At 47.9% G+C, this 21,297-nt stretch overlaps 1 protein-coding gene across 1 annotated transcript in view; it reads right to left on the bottom strand.

The window, feature by feature from the left end:
* LOC118785859 (protein diaphanous homolog 3-like) overlaps positions 1 to 21,297 on the bottom strand; it is a 287,218-nt gene that overhangs the window by 153,827 nt on the left and 112,094 nt on the right. The window lies entirely within an intron of this gene.

Raw genomic sequence — 21,297 nt, 5'->3', positions numbered from 1 at the left:
ACAGTGACTCAACAAGCAGGTCATTTCTCCCCTGGTGGGAGGAGGGGGGGAATCGGATGTCTGGTAGCCAATCACAGCTCTGACTGTGTGGAAGGAAGACAGAGACGGGGCTTTAAAGACATCGCCCCATAATGGTGAACAGGGGGATTACATTCTATACAGGAACAGGGCTACAGCAGTATGAGCCCAATAAATAAAATAATTTGTTTTGTTTCGTTTTTAACAGAACAACATGAAAAAGACTGACGCCTGTGATTTAACCCCATGCGAATCAGTCACGTCATTGATTTTGAACAAAGGTTCTTGAGGAATTACAGGGAGTTATTCTGGGCTAAAAAACATCAAAGTTTTCCACAGACGTAACACATCTCAAGGTAATACCAGCTCATGCCGGCTGCAGCTTAAATATAAAATCTACAACTCATGTACGTCAGTGTGCACGTACGTCATGGATAACTCCCTAATTTAAAAATGGGACTGCGACAACGTTGTATTTGTGTTGGTTTGCGTTAATCACCTTTTTTGCATTCTACAACCACTCCTGTGAACTCTTCAAACTTGAACAACTTTTGCTCAGTTGTGTTCAGAGGGACAAAATGTAACTTGTGTGTTCCAAACTCAAAGTTGTTATGGGTTCAGCTTTGTATATTAGCACTCACTGAAAGCTGACATGATTAATATTAGCAGTATTAGTGTAAGCAGTAGCATTACTTGTATTAGCAGAATTAGCAGCAGTATTCTCTTATCTAAGCCAAGTGACTCAAACAACATGTACAGTGTTTGCCATGAGATTTGGGAGAACAAGGGCATGCTTTTTTGCATCAAGCTAACAAAGACGAAAGAAAACAATGAGCATATACACACTTCAGTACACACATGCATATACATAATGACAAGCACATTTTAAAAGAGAAAAAAAACACAATGAGTCAAAATTCAGGAAAGGGTCGTGGTGTGGCCGCCACAGGTGGCACTGTCAAAGGCGAAAAGGCCAGTGCTCGCACTCCACACCACAGCAAATCAGATGCACTGAGGCAAGAGGCATTAACCACGGTCACGCGAGTCTTACGGGAACAGCACTTCAGTATTAAGAGATATGATGAAGTATTAAGAAACGCGATGAAGCCACTACATCTTCATAGACTCATCCCTGTGGGCGGATATCCCCACACCTCCGCAGCGAGTGCATGAAAGATGGTAATTAAGCAGGAATCCTTCGGAGACTGAATTAAAGGAGGTTTCGAGACAGTGTTGCTCCAGCATCATTAGCTTGTTTAAGTCGTGATTACAATGGCAATGCGGAGCCCAGCGAAAACGAGCGGCTCGGGTTCGTCCGCACCCCCGCCAATGACGGCATTTTAAAACCTCACCACGCTCCCTTTGATTTTCGCCGGGAACCCATCCCCCCCGACCCCACCTCCCCGCCGTCTCGGGATCTGCATTAATATGCGCAGTTTGCGAGGTATAACTCCTGCCTCTTGCAGGAGAGGGCAGGGTAAAGCGTGCCCGCAAGGCTGTCCCGCAATTACACTGCAGCGGGGAGACGATCCAAATGGAGCAGGACCGGGGAAATCAGCTGATGCTAAACGGTGGAGAATTAAGCTGTGGACTCAGGCGAGCATGAAGGGAGGAGACATCGATGGAGTCAGCCGGCCGTTCCGAGCCCCCCCACCCCCATTTCCTCTGCCACGGCTCGGCTACACCCCTCCCAGGGGCACTCAAACTTACTACTACAGTAAAACCTGCCCCCTCTATGTGATTTCATCTGAGATGATTTTATTGGCACAGAGTTTGCTTTTTTTCCAGGAAGCCATTTTCTCAATATGTCTCTCCCCAGGGGAACATTTCCCATCCTTCTCTGGGCCAAAAAAAGGAAAAAAAAAAAGAAAGAGGAACAGCCTTATTCACAGGAATCCAGCAAAAGAATGCATTTCCATTAGATCCCTTTAAGAAAGGCATGGAGACACGGGAAGCGGCACACACATGCTGCTGGGCTACGAGCGTCCCAGGTTTTTTCCCAGTCCTGCTCGAAGGGAAACTCGATCCGAACGTGGCAGCGTTAGAGCGTAGAGTATCTGGGCTTCAGCAGGGAGAGTCAAACAAAGTGCTGATACAATCCCTTCTTAGAACTGAACTTTACTGCAGAAATAAACTGGGCCCTTGACCAAAGCTGCCTCGTCCGGTTGTGCTCCTTCTGAGGGAGCCCATAGCACATTCAGTGCCCTGCTCTGCACCAGCACCACTCCTACTGTTATCAGCAAGCGCTGCTCCTGTCGACTTTCCCAGAAAACTGAAACAAACCGGTAATGAAAGCAGCTCTGCTCTGCAGCCGTTTCAGCACATATTTAAAAGGGAAAGTCTACAGATGCCAAATGTGACCCTTAAGCTTAAAGTAGATCTTTTTCATTAATATCCTATCCTGCATTTTTTACGTTTTTCTGTTTAATCACGGGTATGAACAGATATGGAGGGCATCAGAAGTATATAATAGCCAGAATATTAATTGATTAATGCAACCAAATAACAATCAATTCACATTTTGCCCAGAAAAAAAAAACAAGACAAAAATGGCAAGGACTATCATTAGCAGTCCTTAAATGACAAAGAGGCAGGAAAACTCTCACCTGTACATACATATGTGCAATATGGAAGCAATTATTCTTTGGTACAGAGGGACTGCTGCGGTCACTCTTGTCTGAACTGTGACTTTATTATGGCAAATCAGAGAGAGAACAAACCTATTTTAATTTCCCCACGAGTAAAGCTGTCACTTGCCATCTGCACAGAACAACAAATCGCACAGCGGAGTCCGAGCCACTGACACAAACGAACTCAACCAGCATCACCACTCACAGCCTTCAAGGATTCAGCGCGGACAGGAGAGAAAGACTCCTACATCTTTGTGCTCCGCTCGCGATTAACGTTTAAATGTCAGAGAATTGAAAGTAAGTGAAATAAAAGAAGAACCTTTTAGAAAAAAACCCGCCTTTGTCCTTTTAGGCAGAATCCATTTCAGTGAAAGGGAAGGAAAGGTTTCCCTGGCCCATGTGCGAGACAGCTCGTCAGATCAACCCCCACAGAAACACAGAGGAAAGTTGCAAATGTCTGCTTTGCAGACTGCCAGAAAATGACATTACATCACGTTTGCTTAGCAGACACTCTCATCCAGACTCTTATCCGCATCCATCCATGTTAGCCATTTACACAGCTAGATGTTTAGTTTTGGATTAAGTGCCTCGCCCAAGGGTACAAACAGCAGTGGCCCACCTGGAAACTGAACCAGTAGTCTGAGCACCAAATGCTGCTCCTTACCTTAGACAACAATAGACATATGCTCCTAATGTAGAAGCCTACATCACGCTCGTGTAGTTCACAGCTCACAGAACTCAATTACACCAACAACACACAAAAATATATATAACTTTGGGAATGTTTTAATGTCCAGGCACTTACCAGAAATACGACTGAGGAGGGAAGATCTGTGCCCACAAGTTTGTGGTACCATCACAATAGAGCACTCGATAAGAAACAGTGTGTTTTTGTTTGGGCTCCAGACAAACAACACTCTTCTATACCTATATGTTTTTTGCACATTTTTCAGTGCACTCTCTACAAGACAGGTTTTTTAAGCAACACAATAACACATAAATAATATACTAACTACCTTTTTTGAAGAATCCTTGGTATGTATTATCAGTGTTTTATGGGAAAATTGGTTTATGAGAGATATGAGATTTAATCTGGGGAGAATGAACTAATGTAACCTTTCTGCTGCATGTTCCTCTGTGTGATAGCATCAGAATAATGCACTGGTGAGAAATGGAAAGCGTGCCTGGTGTTCAGATGATCCACTCTCGCAGCCGCCACAAAGGGGAGAGGGAGGCTCTGCCCTGCTTTTTCCTGCTGTTCTCGCCACCTCCCCTCTCTCCCGGTGCCCCGATAATTGCGGGACCGAAAAGGCGCCCCGGAACAAGCCGCTAACAAGTGCTAACACACACACAGCACGGCGCGCTCGTGGCTCGGGACAGCAACGTGCTAAAAGCTTGGCACGGCGCTCCGCTGGCTCGGACGGCGGGTGTTAGCGTTAGCGGAGCAGCACGGCGCCCCCCCCCCCCCACCCACCCACCGCTGCTCATCTTCGGGCGCGTTCGCGTCTCTCCCCCCGCCCGCGGCGGATCAGGTGGGGTTAGCAGTCCTCAGGTGGGGTTAGCGACGGCTTGTCCCCGCGCCCCCAATCAGGCACGGATGAGCGCCCGCGAGAGGGCTCTCCACTAAAGTGCTGTCAAGTAATGGCGCCTGAGTGCGCTTCCAACATCACAGGGGCACCGCGAACCACCTGGCCCCCGGAGACATGAAAGGGAAGGGACATTAGCATGTGTGTGCTTATATGTAAGTTCAGGGCTGTGCTAATGATTGTAAATGAACAGCGGCAGAGCACAGGCGGCTGTGTGGGCGGCCCGCTGCTCCAAAAGGCTGGTACAGACCTGCTGCTACTGCGGCGAGGGGGGGGGACGGGCGGGGGAGGGGAGCTACATGAAAAAGTCGTGGCCCATTTGAGACACTGTCAAAGGCCTTCTCCCACGTGGAGACGCAGCCTGAAGCCCATCCTGTCACGGCGTGTGGCTGCACTTTCCCCAGTATCAGTGCAGCCTCCAGAGGCCAATACCGCTAGTCTCTCTCCTCTCCGGATCTGAAGTCTGAACTCTGGGAGAGGGAGGGGGAAAAAAAAAAATGAAATCCCTCCTCTCAGATCCTGCTAAAGCCCTCTCTTTCAACTTGTTGCCCATGCACTGATTTTTTTTTTTCAGCCAGTGAAGTGGAGAGGGTACAGCGGGAAAAAAAAAAAAAAACGTGTCCTCGACATTCTCCTCAACTGTCTGGACGGCGGCCAGCGGCTGCCAACCTCGTGGGGTGCCAGCCCAATAAAGCGGCCGTTTATTGCCCTGTCCCCATCCGCTCCTCTGCCTCGCAGCATCCAGCCTGCTCCAGCTCGGCTCTTAAAAGCAGCACTTCCAAAGAGTAAACAGGACCATATATTCTGTACTTTCACTTTGCAATTTTAAAGTGAGGACATGTCAAATTAATTATTTTCGAGTGTCAAGGGATTTTTTTTTTCCTTTTTTTCCCTACAGTCTACATCAGAAATCAGAGCACCACAGTGAAACTGCAACAACATTTCACATTCTGTCCGGTGAATGATGTGCATGTAGCCTTCAACGGGCTGACAGGCCTCGACACTAAAGATAACGCATTAGGGTGACGTCAGTGGCTCCCAAGCAATTTGGTCCATTTAGCCAAGCAAACAAGTGACCCAGGACATCATCAGCTGCTTGGCTGGAGGCTACAGGGAACAACTCTTCAAGCCCTTCTCAATGGCATAACTTTACCTTGTTTGAACAGATACCAACGTTAAGATCTCTACCTTTCCTCTGCCCAGTCAGCTACTACTCAGCTTTACCTGAGGGGAGTCAGAGGCCTTTCTACTGGCCTGTTCCCAGATACGATGGTCAGTTTGCTCAATGCTGGGCCGAGTTACGCATAAGTAGACGTATTTATCTTTTTCTGTCATGACATCAGCGTCGCACGAGACACAGGTCGCTTTACAAGCGGCTGAACACAGGAACAATTATTCACTTATCTAACTACCTGAGAAAACATGACAAACAAGGCCGTAATTTACTGGGAGAGGCACAAGGTGATGGCTCCTATTAATATTTGGGCAGAGGTGTCAGTTCAGGATGACTTGGAAGGAGATGTGTACAAATTTGCAGACTTAAGCCAAAATATCAGACTGTCAGAGAGAAATGGGGATGACTGGAGGGACAGGATTAAAAGAAAAAAAAAAAAAGAAAAAAACTGAAAAGGGATTACCAAAAAAAAAAAAAACACGCGCACACACACATACACACAAATGACGCAACGAAGCAGAAATACGTGCTTGGGGTGTAGATATTGCACTATAAGGGACCAGTGTATTGGGCTGTGGGACAGTGTACAGTGCAGTAGGGAGACAGAGTTGAGCAGCAGCGCTGAGCAGAGACACTTTCAGAAGCTGCAGCTGTAGCCTTAGCCTCAGCAGCGGCCAACAGAGCAGCAGAGATGCTTCTTTAAGAGGCCTGTAAAATGCATCTGCGCTGTTATTCTCCAATTCGGAGTGGGGGGGGGGGGGGGGGGGGGGGGGGGGGTCACAGACGGACCTAGCAGCAACGTGAGGAGGCAAGAGCTCAGGCGGCACACCAGGTAAACGTTTAAAAGCTATTAATAAAATCCTAAAAACCTACTTGACCAACAACAACAACAGGTACCCAGGCAGCGGAGGTGAGAACAGCGTGTGTGCGCCAGTGCGACGGCAGCCGAAACGCTCGCAGCCTCCGCGCGACGCTAGCCAAAACCTGGCGAAAACTCCAGCATGATTTATAGGAAATTGCCTCTGCGTCTGCAGAGCCTCAGTTTGGCGCGGGCGCCAAGTTTTAGAAGAGTTTCGGAAAAGCACGGCTGGCCGATCGAAACTTCGGATCTCAGCGTTCGCACTGCGAGATTGTTGGAGGCGCGCGGAGCGAACCGAGGCACTCAGGAACAGAGCGGGCTCCCGATCAAAACCACCCCCCCCCCCCCCTCCTTCTCTCCGCTCTCTTAACTCCTCCAGCTACCAGACTCCATGGCTCCATCCTTTCACACAAATGTCACTGAATAAGACAAAGCGCCTTTGTCATCAGGCTAAATCCCCCCGATCAGAGGGATACACAATGATTTATGGAACCCCGCTTTATCGAACGGAGCAATGTGACTCGCTTTTCAATATTGTTTTAATTGGGGCCCCCCCCCCTCCCTCTCCGCCTGCGTGTGCCGCATCAGGTGATGCGGGGTAACGGGCGGGCGTCTCATCCTCATGACAAAAGCGAGAGGCTGCGCGGCCGATCCTCTCCTCCTCCAAGCCACTACAATGAGGCTCCATCTCTCTCCCTGCTGCTCGCTGATGTGAAACACTCCAAAAGCTAAGCCAGGCTTCTCCCAGTGTCACTTCCCCAGTTGGGTATAGCATGAACTGAGCATGTACCATCCACTTGGCAGCATGTCATAATTAACAATTTGGAAACACGGGCATTTAATTTTAACGAGGTAGGAAATTGGAAATCAACAGCCTTTCCCAGGGCTACATACAATCCTATCATAAGGACACACATTGATTTACTGTACGGGCTACAATTTGCGCTGATTTATTGGGCACATTTTCCCTTTCTTCACCTTCAGCTCCTCTGAGGTGCAGGTGGAATGGCGAGTCCTGCATCACGTTCCGTCTCCAGCACAACCTCAGTTCTCTACGCAACGGGGAGATTCCTTTGCTCCAGTGTTCTGTGTAACAGGGATATTTGTTGGCTTCACTTTTCTGTGTAACGGGGAAAATCGTATGATTCAGTGTTCTGTGTAACAGGGATATTTGTTGGCTTCACTTTTCTGTGTAACGGGGAAAATCGTATGATTCAGTGTTCTGTGTAACAGGGATATTTGTTGGCTTCACTTTTCTGTGTAACGGGGAAAATCGTATGATTCAGTGTTCTGTGTAACAGGGATATTTGTTGGTTTCACTTTCCTGTGTAACGGGGAAAATCGTATGATTCAGTGTTCTGTGTAACAGGGATATTTGTTGGCTTCACTTTTCTGTGTAACGGGGAAAACCGTATGATTCAGTGTTCTGTGTAACAGGGATATTTGTTTGCTTCAGTGCTGTGTAACAGGGAAAAATCCTCTGCTTCAGTGCCCCTTGCCGCAGGAAAATTTGTTTGCTTCAGTGTTCTGTGTAAGAGCGAAATGGGTTTGTATGTTATTCTGCACAAAGAGCACCGAAGCATTTTCAGGGCAAAGCTGTGGGTGGGTTCCAGTCTGCCACACACAGGCCATTTGCACAAGCCAAGCATGCCACCAGTGAAAATAAAAGAAAACTAAGAGCAGCCTAGTTTATCAGCAAAGACCCAGGGCCTTTCCCACGAGGAAAAATGTGTGTTTTTTACCTTGGAAGAACATTCAGGTCTCATGTCCTTCAAGGTAAAAAAAAAAACACACATTACCTGTCATCTCCGATACAGAGACACAGCCCTGTGGTACATTCAGAATGGGCTCGATGACGGCATCGTAAGAGAATCAGATCTCTGCCATTCAACATACAGGACACAAGCCTTCGTTATTGGAGAGCACATTTCTGTTGTTTCTGTGTTCCAAGCGCTATAATCCTGACTGTGGCTTCTTTGTTAAGAAACGGCATGAGAGTCGGGATTCTCCGTCCAGCGGAGCAGGAAGAACTCAGCGTGCGGCCATTTCCATGTCTTAGCAGCACAGGAGCACAGGGGCACAGGGACACTCAGGACACCCCCCCCCCCCCCCCCAACTCATGCCAAACACCGGCCTGCCTCCTCAGTTTCCAAGGAGACGCAATTATAAACAGTTGCCAATTAAACTGCTCTTTGATGATTAGAAGCGCCTTTTTCCTGAATACCAAAGTAAGTTCTGAATTCACGAAATTGAACGATTTGCAGTTTATAAAATGAATTCTTCCTGTATTTGTGCCTCGATTTTCCACAACTGGAAAACAAGGAAAGATAGCACAGAGCCCTTGCCTGTATGCATGCAAGGAGTCCACAGAAACACTTCTCATTTCCTACAGTGAAGTGCCTTACCGTACAGCTCCATTATATCTCCACTGTTCAGTGCTTTACCTAACACTTTTAATCCTTATGTAGATCAGGCAATTAGAAACATTTGCACATATTGAACTTTTTTCACACAAAAGCCACAGCTAGCGGAGTAGCTGTAAATAGGATTATGAGCCAAGTCTTCTAAAGAGCAGTTCTGGCACGCTGTTGTACACTGGTTCTGCAGGCATATTACAGCCCTGGTTTTCCTGTTCTTAATTATATATTATCACAAACACATTTGCGTCACAGATGCTAGGAATATCTAGAGAATGCTCTCTTGAGAATTGCTCTTTTTGAGACAAGTGTACCACGGTCAGCCTGGGATTCAAGCTCGCTACCTTCCGGTCACAAGCAGAGTTTCCTACCCACAATGCCGAGGGGGGAACGGCATCGGGGACAGCTCTGCCACTACGGGAGCACGGCTGTTTAAATATTCAAACCATACGCGGCTTTGACTTCGCTGACCCAAGATTGAGTTTTAAATAATGTTTTATAATTGTTAATATTTGATGATGCCGGCTATTAAGCGGAAATGGAATTTCCACGCGACTGAGGATAAACCGGCGGGTCGGAGAAAAAAAAAAAAAAAAAAAAAAAAGATGTGACGGGAGCGCGTGGCCGAGAAACACTTGGCGTAAACACGGCGGGCTCTCCTGTTTTTCAGTCCATTAAAGGGGAGTTATCACGGTGGAGGCGAGGCGGGCATGAGCGGGGGGGGGGGCGAGGCAGCGCGCTCGTACCAGCCGCGTGTGAAGCGGGGATCATTATCAGGGTCGCAGCCCGACCGGCGCGCTTCAGTTAGCGCCGTCGGCTAATGAGCTGTGTCAATCCCGCTCTTATCACCGCCGTGTGAAGGGGGACTACACCTGGGCCAGCCACCTCGGGCTGACAGGGAATGAGAATTACCCATCCTCCCGCCAAACGAGCTCAACAGTTTCACGAGGAGAGGCGATTTCTTAACATTCGCAGAATCGAGGGGCCGCGGCGGCGGCGGCGTATACAGAACGCGCGCGGGGCTCGGAGGCGTGAGCCGGAATAGCCCAGACTCCCCCCAGTGCAAACTCCCGCCACCCAAACACCTGCCATTAATTCCACACAGCCGGGCTGCGGAAAACCTGCAAGCCTCATGCATCAGGAAGAGGCATCTCACCTTTTCGCCGAATCAGTCATAACTCACAGGCAAACCATGAGCGGCGACATGACATTTCAGTCTTCCCCGGCAACGCGCGGGAGCCAAAACAAGACCATCGCTCAACCGCCGCCGAACGCCAGCAAACTTCTAACGAAGGGGGCGAATTCGGTCGAGCACAGACTATTAGGCGAATTTGCGAATTTAGAGCGGGGAGATCTTGAGAGGGTAACGGGGAGAGCACTGACACGTCGAGCCCTTCTTCAAACAGGCTGCTCCCAGTGGCCAGGGAAACACACAGAGAAAGAGAGAGAGAGAGGCAGGGCAGCTGTCAGCGCGGGGCGAACGGGGTTAGCTGAAATGTGGGAGTCGGGGTGATTCCCGTAGGGCAGGGGCACGCCGCCGCGGCCGCTGCAGACCTGACACGGAGGAGGCATCATTACCTGACAGAGGAGGAGGAGGAGGAGTTTTACTTCCTCTTCGCCCACACCGTGTCATCTCCTCCAACTCTGCGGACAGCTTGGGAAACACTTCACTTTGGTGTTTTTTTTTCCTTCCCTCCTTTGTTTTTTTTTATCCTAACAGTTTGCTCGACGCCGATGAGAGTTTGCACGGCTCTGTCAGTCTAAGCCTTGCTGGAAGGGACAGATCTCAGAGAATCTCACACCTGCTAACGTGCGCCTCCCATGTGCTGCGCTCTCTTGCAACCTCTCTCTCAAGGCAGCAGCGCTGGGAGTGAAGAATTTCCACCACTTCCCTCTCTAATATATAGGTTCTGTGCTTTTTCAAACCCTCAAGGCAACACACATGTGTGCACGGACACACGCACACACAATGACACACACACACACACACACACACACACAGACACACACACACACACACACACACACACACACACACACACACACACACACATGCTACTGTGAGTTGCTCCATCCCATCCCACTTTTCACATCTCTTTGATTCTAACACTATCAATCTCTTTGACGACTTCTGTGTTGGTAGAGTATCCTCACTCTTCGTTTCATATCATACCCACTACTCTACGCAATACGCTACTTTAAAAAGCTCTGTCATGTCATTTCTTTAATAGGAGTGCATGTTATTATACTGTATTAAATATTAAATATTAAAGCACCATATATTAAACTCTTTGCAATCAGACTAGCTGCCTACGTTCTGTTCCTATGAAGTCAGGCCAAGCTGCGTAACATCACACAGTGTGTTATGAAAAAAAAAAAAAAGAGTAAACATTTTTCATATAATAAATCTGACACTGATGTCTGCATGTTTGCAACACATGGCTATATTCCCTTCCATCTGCAGATGCAAACTTCCCTGGCTGAAGCGACGTGCCCTAGCTCTGTGTGGGGGACTGTGACTGACTACAGTAATAAAAAACTGTTAAAAAGGGATTGCATTTATACATAATGACCGGAGTACTTTACTTCCACAGGCCTCCCAGCAAGGCACTGAAATAAGACGGTTCAGGTTATTACATACAAGACATGTGACTCAACAGTGCATTCTAAAAAGAACCGAGGAACACCAGAACAAACAGCATTCCCACTGACATTCACGCACAAAGCTGTGCAATTGTTTCTTTCAGCGTTCATGGCAGCAGGGCTCAGACTCCCAACGAAACACACTTTTTTTTCCACGGAGCAAGCAGCCATACCCCCGTCGAAGACATACAACACAGACGCCGCCTTTGAGCTCAATGGCAAAACACACTTTAGCAGATTACCCAGAACAAAGAAGCACCCTTGACCAGGGCTTGTTATGGTGCGGTTTGCCGGTGCGAGAGGCTGTGAACTGCGGTAAATTGCCGGGAGAGGCTCGGCGACACAGGCTCAGCTGCTGCCTCCCCGCCCCCCCGCTGCGCCCCTCCGCCTCGGAGAAGATGGGCCGCGGCCGCACATAGCGTCGGGACATCAAGGACAGCCGGGGAGCCGCCGGGAGCCCGCACCGCGCCGAGCCGAGAGACCCCAGGGACAGAGCTGCTTCCGCTTAACCTTTAATGGGGGGCGTTTTAGGGGACCGTCTCAAAACCAGCATCTGCCCAGGTTTCCGTCACACGCGCCTCTCACCACTACTCGACACTTAAACCGTTGAGAAGGAAACTCCAAAAACACGAGCCCTAACAATACGCATCAACCCTCGGAGAAAAGGGCCACATTTGCGGTGAGAATTCAGGCAGAACCTATTCTTGCACAATATTTAATAATGATAATTACAGCAATTATGCTAACTGCTATTATAATGGATCAACGGGTATTAACAATGTGATCCTAACGAAGCCAGGCAAGAATTTCCCAATGCTGCACCTTCACCCTAACCTGCCCTTCTCTTCACATGACCTTTGACCTTAAGCGTGCCGAAGGGCACCTCATGGAGGGTTTCTCACAGAATCAGAAGAGCAATGAAACCAAGAGGAGTTAAAACATCTTTTAAAGACACTCAACTTCCGTCGGCATTCTGAGATTCCACGTAATCAGCTGCAGCACGCGGTTTGACACTTTTAACTTGTTGCACCCGTGCAGCTATGCAATTAATTAAACATGGCACGGCGAGTGGCGGTGCTGAAAAGCTTAAACAAAGCGAGCAGCACTTAGAAAGGAGAATTAATGTTCTATTCACTGAACCACAGCGGCATTGCTCCATTTGTGGATCCAGAGCTTAAGGGGTTCTGCCGTTACGCAATGATGCAAATCGCTTCCAAAATTCGAGCGGTGCGCTGCGATTCCGCGACCGTGCGGTCTTTACTGCGGCTAAAAAGACCAAAATTGGGTCAAAGCCCCCTGGTACGACCCAAGATGGGCAAGACTACTGAGTAATATTTGAGCAGCTAAAACTGCTCTATCTGTGCTCTGACAGGGGACAGCAGACAGTCTGGCCTGGAGAGAGGTGCTGCTGGTGCCAGTGAGGGGCGCTGGGTCTGATTCAGACTCTGCCTTTTCCCTCTGTACCCTGTGGCACCTCGCTGGCTCCCCCTAGGGCCTGACAGCAAGCCCAGCGCCGGTGTGTAAACCCCCCCCCACACACACGCTCCAGAGAGCAGAGAGGAGCCAGAGGAGCTGCCGGCTATTACAGCCCATAACGCAGTGTGTCCCTGCACCACGGCAACGCCCTGGGATCGCGCCGATCACCCCGGTCCCTACATCGCAGACGACGCCAATAAGCAAACCGAAGCAATCCGTATCAATCAAACATCAGGAGTCGCTCAGAACCGCGGAATTTTAAAATCAATAGCGGCGCTTTTTGTCGGTTCCATATCTCAGCTGTGTGCGTGTGTGTGTGCGCGTGTGTGTCCGTGTCCATAGGAGAGAGTGGTGTCATGCTGTGACCATGTGGTCCAGGACAGGGATAAAACGAATGTGGCTGCAGGTGATGTAATTACACGCCACTTCACCGAGGGGAAGCACGGCCCGAGTGAACAGGTGACCAATCACATGGAGGTTAGCCTGCAGTTACTTTCATCTCGCTGAGGCTGAACGGGTTATAGACTAATTCAAGGGGGGGGGGTGACCTGGGGGACAGAGGGGAAGGCTGAGTGAAGTGTCACTGATTTATCCATATTCTGAAATATATTATCCAGATGATTACAGAGAAAACCGACAGACAGGGACGTTATTTAAATTATTCACATGAAAACGCACTTTATTATCTGTTCTCAGAAGATGGAGGCGGAATATGCTTCGCTTTTAATGAGAATGAATGCACTTTAAGTGGGTCTCTTAAATATTAATACAACAGCAATAACACACACTTGCACAAACAGAGGTTTGCACTGGAATAAACCTGGCTCTGCTGGACATAAACGAAATATAGCAAGGATTAATCAGGAAAGCGGAATCTGCGGTCATTAGTATCTAGGAGTTCATCAGAAGACGATCATTAAAAAAGTCTGAAACAGCCTGAAACAGTGGGATCACTTTCACCAGCAGCACCAGCAACCCCCGAGCCTGGTGCGCCCGCTAACTGACAGCTTTGTGAAAGACACGCCAACGCCAGAAAAAAACAACTCTGAAAGGGCAAACCGTCTCCAATCAAATCGGTTTTGCTTGACCGAGGTTCACCTTGTTTGGGTTTACAAACAAGCTCCTTTAATTTGACGGAACCGCCGTTTCAGATTTCCGCGTCTCGACGGCTCCGTGCGACGCAGCCAGAGAACAGGTGCCTCCGAGGGGAGGAAAGGATCGTGTCCGACTTATCCACGGCGGCAAACTTCTCTTTGCAGGTAAACACGCTCAGGAGTGTTATGGAAAGAAATGAAAAGTCAATATTGGCACGCTCATTCAAAATCAGCTTGTTTGGAGGGGAGAGGTTTTTTTTTGGGTGGGAGGGGATTTGAGAAAGCGCGCAATCCTGCAAAAAATTGAAAAATTAAAAATCTGAATCTCAACAACGTAGGAACGCGGAAGTGAGGCTGCGGAGTAATAAAGAAGGGAGGATTAAAGGTTGAGTACTACAACACCACTTGGCTGTTAGTAGGTGGGAGAAACAGGGGGGAGAGCCGGGTTTATTATCCACACTCAGGCTTGATGGCGGGGCGGGAGGAAATCTGGTATGCTGCGCCAGCACGCGAGGTTAGTTAGTATGGACGTGCGCGTTTTTGCGCAGGGAGCTGCGAGTCCTTGAAATGTAGATGCAGGTTGTTTCACTGCCTCCTCTCCAAACTTCATTAACAGTGGTAATTCCAAAAAAGTAGCACAGAACTGGAGGGGAAACAGAAAAGGGGGGGGGGGAGAAAGAAAAATCAAATGACACACGAGAGCGGAATGCAGAAGGGAACGGATGATGGGCTGTAATTATTTGAGCAGTAGGACCTGCGCTGATGGGCTGGGGGTTCATTAGCTTGCAGAGAGGGAGAGAGGGAGAGGGAGGGGGGGGGGCGCGGGGCGATGTCAAGCCGCCGTGACCTGGCAGACCGAGAGCAACCGGAGAGAGGGGGTGGGGGTTGGGGTTGGGGGGGGGGGTTCTGTGGCAGCACCGGGGCGACACGCGGCTGCAGGAGACACATTTTAATGAGGGTCCGCAATCCACAGGTGACCCCTGCGGAATTCTGATGAGCCGCGCGTCAGGCTGACTCAGAATCAGCTGCTGGGGGAGATTTATGGCGTGAGAGGAGACGCACGGACCCCCTTGAGGAAGAGGAGGAAGGGGGGAGGCAGAGAGCGAGCAGGAGGAAGGAGCAGGCCGGGCTCGGAGAGCAAGAGAGAGAGCTTCTGCTCCGGCGTGATGGAAATCAGACCAGCCTCTCCCCCCCCAATACTGGCAGCCTCAATCCTCACAGTCCTTCAGAAAAAAACAGCAGCCAGAGGAAAGCGCTTTGATTTACAACTGACAGAAAACAGCTCTTATACACCTGTCATATATAAGAAAGTCAAGGGCACAAGTGATGAGGTAGTGTGAACCGTGCTTTACACAGAGCTCCTGTGTGATGTTCTGAAATCACACGGCGTGCGCGTAGGGGGTTTAACTCAATCATATTTTAGATTTGTCTTTTTCTTGCATGCAGAGATCCCACGCGCACATTTGAAAGCGGTTCTGCCAAACAAACGCCGACTTTCGGGCAGATAACCGAACCGGGCTTTCGGGTCTTTAAAAGCAACCGAAGCATTGTTGCACACTGAAGTTCTTCATGACTGTGAAATCAACACATTAAAAAACAGCGTGTAAACGCCCAGATATTGCTCCGCTGGTGTTACAAAGCTCTAATCTAAGAAGCTGCTCGGAGGTGATAAGACCACACGTGTGCGGATCTCCAGAGAAAAGTGCTACCCTCTGTAAACTCTGTCAGTTTCTTTCAATCAACCATTGCAAAATATCAAAAAAAGGAAACAGACAAACTTTTATGCTGTGTGCTGCTCTTTCTGTGCATCTCATCCAGTGAGACAAGGTGGAATTAAATTCAGCAGAACAGCAGAATTGAGGTCCGTCTTTGTCGTGTTTGGTGTCAACCAGCTACATCCCCCGCTTTCGCCCGTTGCCGAGACTGACGGGACCGGGACGGGACTTTTTCGGGAGGCGCAAGCGCCGTCTCCGCGCGGGCGCGATCTCGCCAGCTGATCCCGGGTGGGTTGCCGGCCAGCTGGGAGGAGGTAAACAGATTTAGCCATCCAGATGTTGCCAAAGCCGCAGGCTGGAAGACGCGCGCGCCGTCTGGAGCTCCCCCCGCTCAGACGCAGCTGGAGAGAGCTGGCAAACCCAGGAGCACAGCCCCCGCGACAGGAGGGGCCCGCGCTGTAGCTCGGGAACCTGTCGCAGCATTTTAGGCTTATTACTTCTTAATTGATTCCTTTTCAATTACGCACATTAACAGCATACAGCATTTGTCGCAATGTTAGCATATATGTGCATGCGTACACACATGCATGCAGACATATGATTTGCTATTACTTTGCTTAATCTTTCGCGTATTGTGATGCATGCATGAGAAGTAACTCAATTTCATGCGTTTCGAAACACGAGCATTAAAACGCACCTGAATGTGGATGCTAGGTCAGGACTGTCAGAATGAAGACGGACCGACTCTCTTGTGTAAATGTTAAAATTATTCTGTTGTGTGGGGTTCTTGGGTGCTACTTCCTGAATATTAATGACAAAAAAGAAAAGTGTTTTTTCTACATTTGTTGTTAATTAATAGGTATTTAGATCCTGATACAAGTGATCGCACAATGAAAAATCTGAATATTCAGATATTTCATCTCATAGGAAATTACTGCCAAGATCGGCCAAATCTATGTACTCTTAGGGTGTGTTCACATATGCACCTACAGTTCGAAGGGAAAACCAATTACTTTTGCTTCTTAGAGGTATTTTCACAGATCACCCAAACATTCTCTCTCTCTCTCACACACACACACACACACACACACACACACACACACACACACACACAGGTACACACACACACAGGTACACACACACACACACACACACACACACACACACGCACACGCACACACCAGAGCAAATTGTTCTAATCACTACAATAGAATTCTAATGTGTCACACAACAGCAGCAACCGCTCTGCAAGGCGCCGCGCATATCGAACGGCCCGGTCAATAGTGCCTGGCACCGCATGTCGGACGGATCTCCGCATGTTACCCGAGTGCCTTTCGGTGTACGGCGCTTCCGACACCTAACCGAGCATCCTCCGCCCTCCGACCTCGACGCGGCGCGGCCGCGGCTGGCAGCCTGACAGGGCCCGGAGCCCGGGCGCAATCGCACAGCCGCAGAGAGGCGGAGCGGCGGCGCGGGAGAAAAAGAATTCTATTAAAATGATGTTCGTTAAGCGCCGCGCCTCGTGACTCCGGCTTTATTCTGGCTCCCCGCCGCGAGCCTGTCATGTTTATAAATAAATAACACCGGCACCGTTCAGAGGCTCCGCTCCCGCTCCACGCAAATTGGCCTACATATGAGCTCATCCCCCGTGCCGAGGCACTGGATCACCACACTCCAACTGCAGGCGCCAGGGAGGGAAATTAACCTTTAAGAATGTGTCATGACATGCAAAATCACTACCGAAAGGCAGTCATTTAACGGTGTCCTTTTCAATATTAAAATATGCTCGTTAAATAGTGCCTATCCTCCTCTTTTCAAAGACCTTTGTCTTCAATGTGTGACAAAATTGCTTCTTTTCTTCTACTTTTAGACCCCAAAGTGCTCCGGTTAGACATTATCTGGGTTTCCTTTCCAGTGACGGCAATAAGGAGCTGTTCACATACAGCACTCACAGTCTAGCCAATCCCGTTCTGATATTATCAGGCCAATTACACTCCCCAAGCTGGAAGTGACTGCAGTGATAGCTGTTTGAAGTCAAACCGTGCTATTATTATCATTACATTATTATTACTACTATCGGCTGTATCACATTACTATTGCTGTCTGCTGTACTACGTCATTATTACTATGGCTGGAGTAATGAGTGAGGTGTGTTTAATGGCTGGAGTAGTCTGTGAGTTATGCTTAATGGATGGAGTAAGGAGTGAGGTATGATTAATGGATGGAGTAGGGAATGTGGTATGTTCAGCAGCTGGATTACTGCGGGAAGTGCAGGGGCTCTATGGTGTCACAGAACTGAGAGAAAGTGACCGATTCTCCCCATTACTTCTCTTAAGGCCGTTTTGACCGATCGGTAGGCCTTAAAAACCTCTAGAGAATTTTCTCATTCAATTTAGCTGCAGAAAACTGAACCCATCAGTAATCACACAGCACATGGGCTTTATTTAGCCTTTCATCGTGTTAAAACACAGTGTCTGTGTGGCTTTTTCAGTTCTTCCAGGACAACCCTCTTATTTCTCCATTTTGTGTGTGTGTGTGTGTGTGTGTGTGTGTGTACATGCACATGCTTTTACTTCCTTGTGATCCTCAGTAATGGTAATGTGTCTGTTGGTGCTGAGAGAGGTATTATGGGTAATAACCATAATGCAGTGTTATTTTATTCCTCTCATACAAAATAAATTATATCTTATCTCCCATCTGTATCTGGTCCAGCACACACAGTACAATCCCTCTGTACGAGAGAGGTGCACTGACCACGCCACTGCACATTAGGTCACTGGGGCACTGAAATGCACCTCTCCTTAGACTAGCTTTGAAAGTGAATGCAGAGAGAATCCAACATCTATAATGAGGAAAGAAATACATGCATTTTATACTGTCCAAGTTTCAGACCCCATATATATATATATATATATATATATATATATATATATATATATATAAAAATATAAAAACCACCTCAGTACTCTAATCAGATACTGAAAAAGCTAATTATGAAAATGGCTCTGATTTGATTCAAATCCATATTTCTAATTAATAACCCACTGTTCAGTCTGATTAATTAAAACAGGGTCTCACAGCTGGAGAGGAAAACAATGGAGATGGAGAGAGTGGAGAGACGCTGTGCTCGCTGGGACAGAGGCAGTGGTCAAACTCCCCGTCATGAACACCCACTGCAGCATCAAAAGCAGGTCACAAGACAGCCATACGAGGGCCTTCAGATATTTTAACGCCCCTTTCTGAGAATCACTTTAGGCAGCTGAAGGTCCCAGCGCTTTGTGGGGTAAATTTACCTCAACTTTCACATTGATTAAATGAGCGGCTCGGCAATCAGCTCACCTCATAGTGGCAGAGGTGGCTGCCACCCAGATCCCAGCACTAGAGCATGTGAGCTGGCTGCTTGTTCGGTTTGTGAAGTCGCAGCCCCTGTGGCACGTGTTGCAGTTCCAGCAAACAGCCACCAACAGCCTGGTACGGTGCGACGGAGCATCTTCTCTTTCCAACACACTGTGTCAACAGCCGTCGCAGCTCAACCTTTCGTGGCGTTAAATGTGTTAAAAATAAACAAAACGTGATGTTTGTGCGTGAGAGTGTGTGTATGTGTGTGTGCATATGCGTAAGTAAGTGAGTGAGTGAGTGTGTGTGTGCGTGTCGGTGACTGTGTGTATGTGTGCGTGTATGTGTGCGACGCTCCTCTGTTGACGAGTCATGCAGTGAGAAAATAAAACATATTAACGAACAGAAGGGGCGCTAAAGCTTCGGCAGGGGGGCCTGGCCAGAGAACACACCCCTGTGTGTGTGAGCTCAACGGCCCGGGTTTTTTTAGATAACAAACACGAAACGTAATCACCGTGTCTACGGGGATACGCAATCTACTTAGATGAGACAATGAATATTTCATTAGATAAAAAGATTCTGTTAAAGTTTAATGAAAATCCAGATGTCTCCGCAGTTAAGGGAGATGAGCAGGGAAAAAAAACCGCGCTGTGATGTTAATGAGTGGAACGCCGGCGAGACTGTCTGTGGTCAGCAAGGGAGCGGCCGGCTGCTTCCACGACAAAAAATTCACCCCCGGGAATAAGCGCTTTAGGACACAGGACAGGTTTCCGCACTGCGAAACTGCAAAGGGCTTAATCTGATCCAACTTCGTTAGTGTGTCTTTATTTCATACTGAGGGTTGAAATGCCCCACACCTGAGGGAAAAAAGAAAAATACGATGACAGAGAAAAATGTTCGCTAGCTAACTCCTCAGAGTTTTTTTTCCACATAGCTTTTGACATTATTTTGATACTGATGTACAGATGGGATGTCATATAGTTCAAACCACTTAACTATAAACAGAAGACAAACTCAATACAGAATAAATCCTCAACCTAATCACCATACACTCATGACTGGTTTAAACTGTATAAACTAGCTTCTTTCCTTCCTTATATTAACAGATTTAAGCAGTTGCTTCACATGTAATTGTAATGTTTTTGGGAAAAGAAAGTTCATGAACTGATGGAGAGAATTAGCATTTTAAACGATTATATCATTATCCTCAGGGTGGAAATGCTGAATTTGGTATCATTTCTGTGTACTGATGAAATGAATGTAGTCCATAGGGTTAACTGTGCAGTATCTGTCGTGAATTTCTGCAGTTGACAGCTCAACTATGGATTCTTTATGATTTCATATACAATGAACAAAACAAAACTGCTAGCCAGCTATTGCACCATATTTCCTTTTCAACCTCATGCAATACAACAGACATAAAGTTAGCATGTTATCAGACTTCAGGGATTGTGAACTGTCCAAACTTTTGTTTCACTATACAGCCAGTAGCTACCCAGCTGTTAGAAATGCCTTATCAATTAAAACCAGGCGTGGAAAGCAAGTACATCTGTCTTCCTTTACGAGCGGAAACGTGGGCCCACAGTTGAGCATTCTTCCTCTTCTCATCATTCTGCATTACAGTATGACATTTAAGCGATTTACATAATTCATTTATTCATAATTCATGCAAAGTCATTTAACATCTGAGGACTATTAAACATCCGTGTACTACATTGAGTTGTGACAGGTAGGTGATGCTACCATGAATAATTTAGAAACAAGTAAGCCACGGGTCCTACACAAGTAAAAACAGGAGCGGGCTAAATAAATCATTATTTGAAGGCTAATAGATAGGGTACCAGAGGATACCCGCTCCCTCTGAGTTTAACCTCACTAGTGCAGGCATGATACCTTATTCAATTATTTATCCAAAGTGGTTGTTACTATTTGGAAACACTGGCTCCCCTTACAACGGAGACTAAGTGTGAAAATTGCCGAGCAAGCAGAGCGCGTTCAATAGATCTGCCGGCTTTCACTCCACTCATGAATACGAATGCTTCACAAAACATTCATAAAAAAGAAGCAAACAAACGAACCGACAGCCGCCGGTCGAAAATGTGCCACACGTCATCTGTTGCTTTTTTTTGTGTTTTTTTATTTTCCGGCGCTCTCTGCAAACTTTAGATGAAGGGCTTCAAGTGGAGAAGCGTTTTAGCTGCCAACCCATATGACCCCGCTTGTTCGGAGTAAAATATCAGTTTAGCCCGATAAGGAAGGAACGGCGCTGAGAGCGAGAGTTGCAGAACGTGCAACGAACAGGTGCGTTCCGACCAAAAACACATTATTCATACTGGCATGGCTGCCATA

The sequence above is a fragment of the Megalops cyprinoides genome, chromosome 11 (genome assembly GCF_013368585.1).
Source record: "Megalops cyprinoides isolate fMegCyp1 chromosome 11, fMegCyp1.pri, whole genome shotgun sequence".
NCBI classification, from domain to species: domain Eukaryota; kingdom Metazoa; phylum Chordata; class Actinopteri; order Elopiformes; family Megalopidae; genus Megalops; species Megalops cyprinoides.
The sequence above is the reverse complement of the archived record's forward strand: the minus strand, read 5'-3'. Positions and strand labels throughout refer to the sequence as shown.